The following is a 10,914-nucleotide window of genomic DNA, read 5'->3' as shown; positions in this document are numbered from 1 at the left end:
GACTTAGAGAAACTTGTGCATGCTTTCATCACCAGCAGGGTGGATTACTGTAATGGCCTCCTCACTGGCCTTCCTAAAAAGACCATAAGACAGTTGCAGCTCATACAGAACGCTGCTGCCAGGATTCTGAGCAGGACCAGAAAATATGAACACATCACACCAGTCCTCAGGTCTTTACACTGGCTGCCAGTTACATTTAGGATTGATTTTAAAGTATTATTACTGGTATATAAATTATTTAATGGATTAGGACCTCAATATATTGCAGATTTGCTCACTGAATATAAACCCAACAGATCACTCAGATAATTAGGATCACATCAGCTAGAAATACCAAGGGTTCACTCTAAGCATGGAGAGTCTGCTTTTAGCTATTATGCCAGCCGCAGCTGGAACCAGCTTCCAGAAGAGATCAGGTGTGCTCCTACAGTAGTCACATTCAAATCCAGACTCAAAACACATCTGTTTAGCTGTGCATTTACTGAATGAGCACTGTGCCACTGTTCGTCCGACTGTTACTGCACTTCATTTCATTCTAAATAGTTTTAATTTACTGTATTTTATTTTTATCATAATTTTTATTTTTCATTATTTCTTATTTTTTTATTCTAAACTGTTTTAATTATTCTGATTTCTTTTGATTATTTTAATTTCTTCTATGTAAAGCACTTTGAATTGCCATTGTGTATGAAATGTGCTATATAAATAAACTTGCCTTGCCTTGCCTTAATACACAGGGTAAAGGTTGTGGAAGATCTTTTGGCTGTGTTATAATTCAATCTACTCTGAAGATGAAGTGTGTAAATGAGATGCTGTAGATGATGCTGGAGTGTCAGGAGAAGTTCACACTGCATTCTGGGATCAGTTCCTTGAACAGTGTGAAGGGGAAGATGAGTGTGTCCTAGACTGAGACTTCTCTGACGCTGAATGGGAGTCAGTTGAAGGATCTGGTGAAAGGATGACTTGACCTCGGTGTTCTGCCAGTGACACTTTCCAGTGCTTTCATTTTAGCATTGACTCAGTCAGTGATGATGTCATGATGTCATCTTTCCACAACTCCCTCTCTTCGACTGAACGATCTGCGGTTGCAAAGGCTGGTCAAGACACACTGGAGGAATGAAGTGATGAGGAGGATTTGCTCGACCTCTTCACAAGAATGGGCTCTCATTGCATCCCTCCAACAAACACCATAAAAAAGTTGCCATACAAACAATTAATTCTTCAAGAGCCCAAATATATAATAGATGCTTCTCCAAAACCATGCCATTTGCACTGCTGAATGTCCCAGACCAGGAAAGTCTCCTGTCTCTCTATGACACAAAGAAGCACAAAAGTGTCACAGCAACTTCAAACATCACAGGTAATTCTCTCAGATCTCAGATCAGATCGTATTCAATCATCTGCAACGTTATGTCAGAAATGCTGAGCAGTTTCTACACTTCTGTTCTGGATCTTCTGTCATATGTGTTGATCTGATCAAGGTAATCTTCAATGCAAACTCTGGCCTCAGCAGAAGACCAGTTGCTCATCCTTGTGGAGCAGTAGTTTAAAATGTGATATTTTTAGGTCAAACCGTTCTTGTCTGTCAGTCATATAATGCCTAAAGTCTATGGTCACCACCTCAAAGAGCATACAGAGTCCAAATTAAACAACTGCAGAAACAAAGACACCTACATCTTGGATGCCCTTGAGGTAATCTAAAACATACCAAAAATTAATTTCACAGTGAACTATCCCTTTAACATTCAAAGTGTTATCACAATCAAGTAATCCTAAATACATTAAATGTTCAATCATGTTACAAAATGAGCATCTTTCTATTTGAAGAGTTCAGATGCAAAAGCCTCTAAGTGCCATTTGAAATTTTCTTCTAGAATGATCATTTTTATCAAGCTTGTATATTTAAGGTCAGTGATTTCACTTAAATGGCAATGACAATTACCTATTAATATTTATTTAAGTGAAATTACTGAACTTAAATATACAAGTTTGATAAAAATCATCATTAAAGAAGAAAATTTCAAATGGCATTTAGAGGCTTTTGCATCTGAACTCTTCATTTATAACTGCAAGTTAACGTTTGTGCACAAACAGTGGCACAATGTTTATCACAGCCTTAAGTTCACAAATGCACCGTCACAGTAAAAACTTTCTAAGATTTTAGGGACTGTACCGTAGCAGAGCAATGAGCCGAACTCTCCATGAACACCTTCTCAAAGTGTCTTTCAGTTCTTTTGGGTATTCAAAGTCCAAGACAAAAAGAAGGCCCAACAGGTTTGCAAGTGTAGACTGCAAGTCTGGAGCATCTCTCAAAACAGTCACTTCCTCCAACACAACATCATCTTCAGATGCCACAAGGATCCCCACCTTCTCTGGTCTGTCTGTCCTCTGGAGTCTCGTCCTAATAATAAAGAATAAATCAATATCACTTGAAAACAACAAAAAAATATACATTAGCAGCGTCACTGAACGCTGATCCACAACAGAACCGCAAGACGATACAATGCTCAATAAAGCTGTAATTTTTGTTATTTTTGGACCAAAATGTATTTTCGATGCTTCAACACATTGTAACTAACCCACTGATGTCACATGGACTACTTTGATGATGTTTTATTTCCTTTCGGGACAAGGACAGTATACCGCGTACACACATTTTCAATAGAGGGACAGAAAGCTCTCAGATAAATCTTAAATATCTTAAACTGTGTTCTGAGATGAACGGAGGTCTGACGGGCTTGGGACGACATGAGGGAGAGTCATTAATGACACCATTTTCATTTTTGGGTGAACAAACCCTTTAAGGAACCATAAAGTACCGTAATCCTATACAATGTGCCCATAAGTTTGCATCCCACTTCCAGAAACTGCAAGATGTGTATGATTAAATATAGAAAATGCATTTTAATACACACAAATAACAATTGTTAGTTTTTCAATATAGTACTGCCCTCAATAAGCTATTTCACCTACAGTAAAAGTATAAAAACTAATCATAGACCCTAATCACGTTGAATCAAAAACCAATGAATCATTAAAACAATCTGTTTGCTGTTAACACAAAAAATCATGTGGCAATGGTCATGTGGCAATATGTTGTATATCTTTTTAAGTAATGAAACTCACCAGTTTTAAAAAGTGCTGAGAAATCTTCACAGAGAAACATGGGAGACCTTCCAGGACAATTTGCTTTCGTGAGTCACAATATTTGTGGTCAAAAATGGGTACAAATCAACTTTTTTTTTTTAAATGCACCGTTATTATTTTAACTTTTTATGAGTTTGTATGTATGTTTGAAGTCATAGAGCCTCTAATGAGCCACTGAATCAAATTCGATGGGTTAAATAGGAAATCAGTATTGTATGCAGTATAAGTTCAGGTCCAAAATCAGTCTAATCAGCCACTGTATACTTGACATTCATATTCCTTCTCCTTCAGAAATATCTTCAGTAAATGTTCTTTATATAAAAGCAAATGGCTAAATCTGTTAAATCAGTTTTTTAAACTATCTATTTATTGGTAACTTTGACACATGATGGTCATAACAAGTTACCTGGTGATCAATCTTGTTGAAATGATCTTTCATTTCTGTTTTGTACTTCTCCTGTCATCTCCTCTTTTCCTGTTGAAAAAAAGAGTTACATATTGCACCTTTAATTATGCACAGAAATCCATAAACTTGATCCAGCTTGCAAATTTATTTTGCAATCCACAAACAAAAGCATTCAACTTTTGAGAAACCTCATTTAATATGTATACAGGAAAACATGGTTAAAACCGCAATTGGATTTCATAATAAATGGATATAATGTAATAAGAAATGACAGAGAATATGGCAGAGGAGGCATAGCAACGTTTATACAGAATGGGATGAAATATAAGGAAGTAAAAATAAACGCAGATTATGAATCAATTATAAATAAAATATGGACTGAAAGAGGTTGTAAAGATGTAATTAATTATTATAATCTGCGTAAAAAATTGAGTCAGAACATCTTAGAGGATGTTGTTGGACCACAAGACAGTCTTATATGGTGTGGTAATTTTAATTCACAAAATTCATTATGGGGGGTAATAGTACTGATGCAAATGGCATACTAATTGAAGAATTTATTGATATTAAGAATTTGGTGTGTATTAATAATGGAGAAGGGACATAATATAATAGCAAAAACAACACAGAAATGGGTCTTGACCTGACATTTGTATCTAGTTCAATAGCAGGGGTTAGTGATCAAACATACTACAGTAGGGAGTGACCATTACCCGGTAGTGACTAAACTTGGTATAAAGATATGCTATGAAAAGGAAAAGAGAATTCCTAGATGGAAACTGGAGAAAGCAAATTGGGAAGGTTTTCAAGAAATTTGGAAAAGAGATGTTTGACACTTCAAGTTGAGAGTCAGATGGATGTAAATATATTTAGTAATAAACTTTAATTAAATAATTCAGTCGGCTGAGGAAGTGAAACCTAAAAGTACAGCTGTGAGATACCAAGAGTGTACCCTGGTGGAATAACGACTGTAAAGAAGCTATAAAAGCAGGAAATAAGGCATTTAGGCAACTCAAGAAACATCATTCTCAGGATACTTTGATTTTGTATAAAAGGGCTCAGGCAAAAGTGATGAAAACAATAAAAGCTCAAAAACGTTCATTCTGGAGGCAATATAGTAATAGCATTGGAAGAGAAGTACAACTATCAGATGTATGTGATCAGAAGAATGGGGGGATCAGAAGGAATTATGAAATGCCAGTGTTGAATAGTGGGGACAAAATAGCTGTCAACAATCTAGAAAAGGCTGAACTCCTGGTTCAATAATTCAAGAAGGTTCATAGCTCAGATCATCTTTCTGAAGAGGCCAGGCAGTGTAGGAATAAAACCTTAATGGAAGTCCCTAATATTTTAAAGAAAAATAATCTTTTAGACTTATCTTTAAATATGTTTGAGTGGAGAAGAGCAATCATTAGTACTAGACCGACTACTCCGGGGAAAGATGGAGTGCGTTATAAAATGTTAGCACAAATGACAGAGAAAACACTGGAAATAGTATTAAAACTGTTTAACCAAATTTGGGATACTATAACTCCCTTTGGTATGGAAAGAAGCTGTAATAGTACCAGTTCTTAAACCAGGGAAAGACTCTTCAGATCCTATAGACTTATTGCCTTGACCTCCCATTTATGTAAAATCATGGAACTAATGATCACAGAAAGAATAACGTATTTCCTAGAAAGTAAAGCTCTTTTATCCCCTTATCAGAGTGGGGTTCGTAGGGGTCGTAACACAATGGACTCTGTATTATGTCTAGAGTCAGACATTAGGAAAGGACAGACCAATAAAGAAGTAGTTGTAGCTGTCTTCTTTGATGTGGAAAAAACATATGATATGCTCTGAAAGAAGGATTATTGATAAAGCTAAAATCAGGAATTAGAACATATAATTGGATTATGGTCTTTTTATTTGACAGGAGAATTCAAGTAAGGTTTGGTAAAGAATATCCCAAAGTATATTCAGCAGATGACATTTTCAATCAGGTTGAACATAATGTAGGGAAATCTTTGTAATCAGATGACGGGGCTTTGTGGATTAGAGGCCGCAATATACTGTGAATAAAAAAAAATACAAGCTGCAATAGTAGAGGTGGAAAAACTGACAAATAAATGGGGATTTAAATGATCAACAAAAACACAAGTCATTTGCTTTTCAAGGAGGGATAAAATCTTACCTATTTCTTTAAAACTTTATGGAGCAGGTAAAAGCTGTTAGGTTGCTTAGGGTTTGGTTTGATGTTAAACTGACATGCAAAGTTCATCTGGATAAAATTAACAACAAAAGTAAAAGGGTCTTTGCAAAAGACTATACTATTATCTTTGCAAAATATACTGGGCACTCATGAGATATGGAAGTATAGTTTACATGTCAGCAGCAGAATCAAACCTCAAGAGATTAGACATTTTGCAAGCTCAGGCTCTGAGGATCTGAAGTGGATCATTTAAAACATCTCCGGTATCATCGATGCAGGTGGAAATGGGAGAAATGCCTTGGAGAATACGAAGATTGAAATGAATGATGGCATACTGGGTTAATCTCCAGGGACATAATGAGTTACATCCTGTCAAAAGTGCACTAACAGAATATTGGGAACAGAATGAAACAAATTATACTAATTTTGGATGGATAGGTACTATATAAAACCGTATTTTTTACAGTAAAAAAAACACCAGCTGTGGTTGACAGAAATTTACCGTCAAAAATAAGGTTGCAACGTTACTGGTTTTACAGACTTAACTTAAACTTACAGTAATAAACCGTATTCCATTATCTGATATAACCAACCTATAGAAGAAATTATATCTGTTTTGTACCATTGTAATACTAATGTACATAACTGATTAGAAGAAAAATAAATAAGACAGCTATGAGGAACCAGTTATTTCAACAAAAATACATCAAATGTGAAGCTTCACACAGGGAATTGTGGGAATGTCAATATACGTTTTTTTACTGTAAATTATACAATGAGTTGTTCTTTTTCACTTTCAAAAACTATTAATTTAACGGTATTTTACAGTAAAATTACATTAAATGTACCATGAGATCTATCACAGTTATTTACCGTATGGAAACTTTCTGTTAACCAATTAACAGTCTTGCATTGTCAGAAAAAAAGGTACGAAAGCTGTCACTGGGGCGGTACCTTTTCAAAAAGGTGCACTTTTGTACCAAAAGGGTGCATATTGTACCATGAAGGTACCAATATGCACCCTTTAGTTACAAAAGTGTACCATGAAGGTACCAATGTGCACCCTTTAGTTACAAAAGTGTACCATGAAGGTACCAATATGCACCCTTTAGTTACAAAAGTGTACCATGAAGGTACCAATGTGCACCCTTTAGTTACAAAAGTGTACCATGAAGGTACCAATGTGCACCCTTTAGTTACAAAAGTGTACCATGAAGGTACCAATATGCACCCTTTAGTTACAAAAGTGTACCATGAAGGTACCAATGTGCACCCTTTAGTTACAAAAGTGTACCATGAAGGTACCAATGTGCACCCTTTAGTTACAAAAGTGTACCATGAAGGTACCAATATGCACCCTTTAGTTACAAAAGTGTACCATGAAGGTACCAATATGCACCCTTTAGTTACAAAAGTGTACCATGAAGGTACCAATATGCACCCTTTAGTTACAAAAGTGTACCATGAAGGTACCAATATGCACCCTTTAGGTACAAAAGTGTACCATGAAGGTACCAATATGCACCCTTTAGTTACAAAAGTGTACCATGAAGGTACCAATATGCACCCTTTAGTTACAAAAGTGTACCATGAAGGTACCAATATGCACCCTTTAGGTACAAAAGTGTACCATGAAGGTACCAATGTGCACCCTTTAGTTACAAAAGTGTACCATGAAGGTACCAATGTGCACCCTTTAGTTACAAAAGTGTACCATGAAGGTACCAATATGCACCCTTTAGTTACAAAAGTGTACCATGAAGGTACCAATGTGCACCCTTTAGTTACAAAAGTGTACCATGAAGGTACCAATGTGCACCCTTTAGTTACAAAAGTGTACCATGAAGGTACCAATATGCACCCTTTAGTTACAAAAGTGTACCATGAAGGTACCAATATGCACCCTTTAGTTACAAAAGTGTACCATGAAGGTACCAATATGCACCCTTTAGTTACAAAAGTGTACCATGAAGGTACCAATATGCACCCTTTAGGTACAAAAGTGTACCATGAAGGTACCAATATGCACCCTTTAGTTACAAAAGTGTACCATGAAGGTACCAATGTGCACCCTTTAGTTACAAAAGTGTACCATGAAGGTACCAATATGCACCCTTTAGTTACAAAAGTGTACCATGAAGGTACCAATATGCACCCTTTAGTTACAAAAGTGTACCATGAAGGTACCAATATGCACCCTTTAGTTACAAAAGTGTACCATGAAGGTACCAATATGCACCCTTTAGGTACAAAAGTGTACCATGAAGGTACCAATATGCACCCTTTAGTTACAAAAGTGTACCATGAAGGTACCAATATGCACCCTTTAGTTACAAAAGTGTACCATGAAGGTACCAATGTGCACCCTTTAGGTACAAAAGTGTACCATGAAGGTACCAATGTGCACCCTTTAGTTACAAAAGTGTACCTTTTGAAAAGGTACCGCCCCAGTGACAGCTTTCGTACCTTTTTTTTCTGAGTCTTTTAATCTCGATTATTTTTGACAGTTGCAAAGACAAGAAATATAGGATTACATCAATTACAGTACAGTTTCGATTTCTTCCATTCCTCCTTGGTTATTTCCTCTACCAAATGTTGACTTTATACAGCAGGAACTGAAAGATAATTTGGTACAACTTCCAACATGGTTTATAGAATTATTTTAGGAAGATTATCCAGAATCAGTGTTTTTATTTACAGATGGATCCAGAGATCCTGAAACAGGATTTGCAGGTGCAGCAGTTTATATTTCCAATGAGAGATTGTTATATTACGAAAAGAGTAACCAATCAATTGTCAGTATATGCAACAGAAATGTTGGCAATATTACTGGCACTGCAGTGGATAGAGGAGAAGAAAATAAAAAATACTGTCATTGCATCGGATAGCTACTCATCGCTTGAAGTTGAAATTATACGATCTAGGTCATTATTAGGATGGATAGTGTCAATGAGATTCTGTAAAATACATAATATGAAAGTTTTGGGTATCTCTCCACATTTCAGGGTTCTTGCTCATGTTGGTGTGAAAGGATATGAGAAGGTGGACATTATGGCTAAACAAACTTTAAAACAAAAGCAAGTAGATTTTCAAGTTCCATTAAGCAGAAGCTAAACTACTCAAGAGCATATGCACAATCAGTATGGCAGGTATATTGGGATGACAATGAAACAGGTAGACATTATATAATACTAAAAACAATTTGGTGCTGGGAGAAGGGAGAGCAGGAATCGAAGAGAAGGAAGTGTAATAACTCGGATGAGAATAGGTCATACTGGACTTAACAGTACACTATTTATATAAAATTGGAAAACACCCAACTTGGGAATATATACACTAAGAAACAGACTATAACAATGTATGTATTAATGAGCATGTATTAATCCATTGGGTGATTCTCCAACTATGGTAATTTTCTGTCCTTGACAGATATTAAAAAAACTAAAAAACATTTCCACTTTTTTTTTCACACTTACTACATGTGAAGGGGAACCTATATATTTATAAAAAAACAAAAAAAACAATGTTTAATTCTGTTGTTTTATATAAAATAGGAGGCATTTTATATGCATTTTTTATTTTGCCTCTGTCCCTAGGCCAGACTTTGGGTCTTCAACCTTATCTCACTTAAAATCTAATACTGATATAATTTTAAATCCAAACAGAAAGTATGCATTATAACCAAATTCATTCAAATCTAATAATTTTATATATATTTATTTTCAATTTGACATATTTTCAACTTATTGAACACTTGTCCCTTGGGTTCACTGATGTCATTTCCACCCCTCTGCATTAAATGCAATCCCAGGCTCAGTGTTCTAGATTTGTACACTCAGTAACCATGTTAGCTGACACTCCAGAGGAACCCACATGGCTGAATGAAAGAATGGTCCCAGCAGAGGTTAATAAATTGGATATATATCAAGGTAAATATGAGAAATACTGCGAGTATGTTTATTGTATGTCATTTCTGAACCGCTCATAATTCATTCCGACAGAAACATTTCAGGATTTTTACAATTTCATCAGGTGAAATTTGAGATTATTTAATGCTAACTCTAAAACTAGCACTAACAGGCTAGTCAAACATTAGAGGGAAAGGGGGGGGGATGTAATTTCCACAACTGTCACTTTTCCACATCTGTCTCCATGGAAGTGATAAAGACAGTTGGCTTGGCAAGGACATTGTATGTGCTTTAAAAGCTAAGTAGTTTGCCTATAGTACTAAAACACTAAAACATAAACACAAACTTTACATATAATGTCATGAGAATGTTTTAAATTTAGATATTTTATTGTTGTACGAAACATCACGTGATGTTGGATCCATTAGTGTGAGAGAAATATTCACCGAAATTGACTGCGAGTGAACCTTGGATAAAAAAATGGGTGATTTTAAATTCAAACAGAAAGAATGAATTATAGCCCAAATCAATCAAATATAAAATATATAGTTTCTTGTATTTCTTTTCAATTTGGCATATTTTAAACATGTTGAACATTGGGTTCACCTGTGTTCATCTGTGAACCTTGGGCCATAAACTGCTCTGGATCAGGGAGTGGTGAAACGTCACATTTTCATAGAAATTTTTATTTGGATTTTTTATGAAAACACAAGGATGATAGTGTTTATGATATTGTTTTTGTTTCAAGTTATCTTTTTTATTAAGTGCTGTTAGGCCAGTTGTTCATCAATACACTATCCCTGTTTGAAATTAAAATAAGAATAAACTTCAAACTTGAATTTGTGATTCATTTTGTCCTACACATTGAGGTCATGACTCACTTTTGCATTTCCATAATGCATTTATGATTCTACTACAGGTTCTATATCTGAAATGTTATTTTTACCATAACCCGCCTTTCCCTTGTCATTTCCACAACCACAAATATTTTTAGGTAAAACATAAAAAAAAAATAAGGTAATGATGGTGGTGGTGTTGATTATTTAGCAGTTAAGGGTACAGTATATGTATATGAGTTGAAAAATATCAGATTTGAAAATATAATAAAATTCAGAAATATGAATGAAAGATTTCAGTGGCTTAGTGTTCAGCGTTTTTTTGTTGTTAACTTTGTAAAATCTTAACCGTTGCATTTCAGAGAAATAAATGAATTTACAATTTGGAAACATGCAAGTGTGATGTGTAACCCAATATATTTATAT

Source organism: Pimephales promelas, chromosome 2, assembly GCF_988280905.1.
Source record: "Pimephales promelas chromosome 2, fPimPro1.hap1.1, whole genome shotgun sequence".
Taxonomy (NCBI): domain Eukaryota; kingdom Metazoa; phylum Chordata; class Actinopteri; order Cypriniformes; family Leuciscidae; genus Pimephales; species Pimephales promelas.
This window is presented reverse-complemented; position numbering follows the sequence as displayed.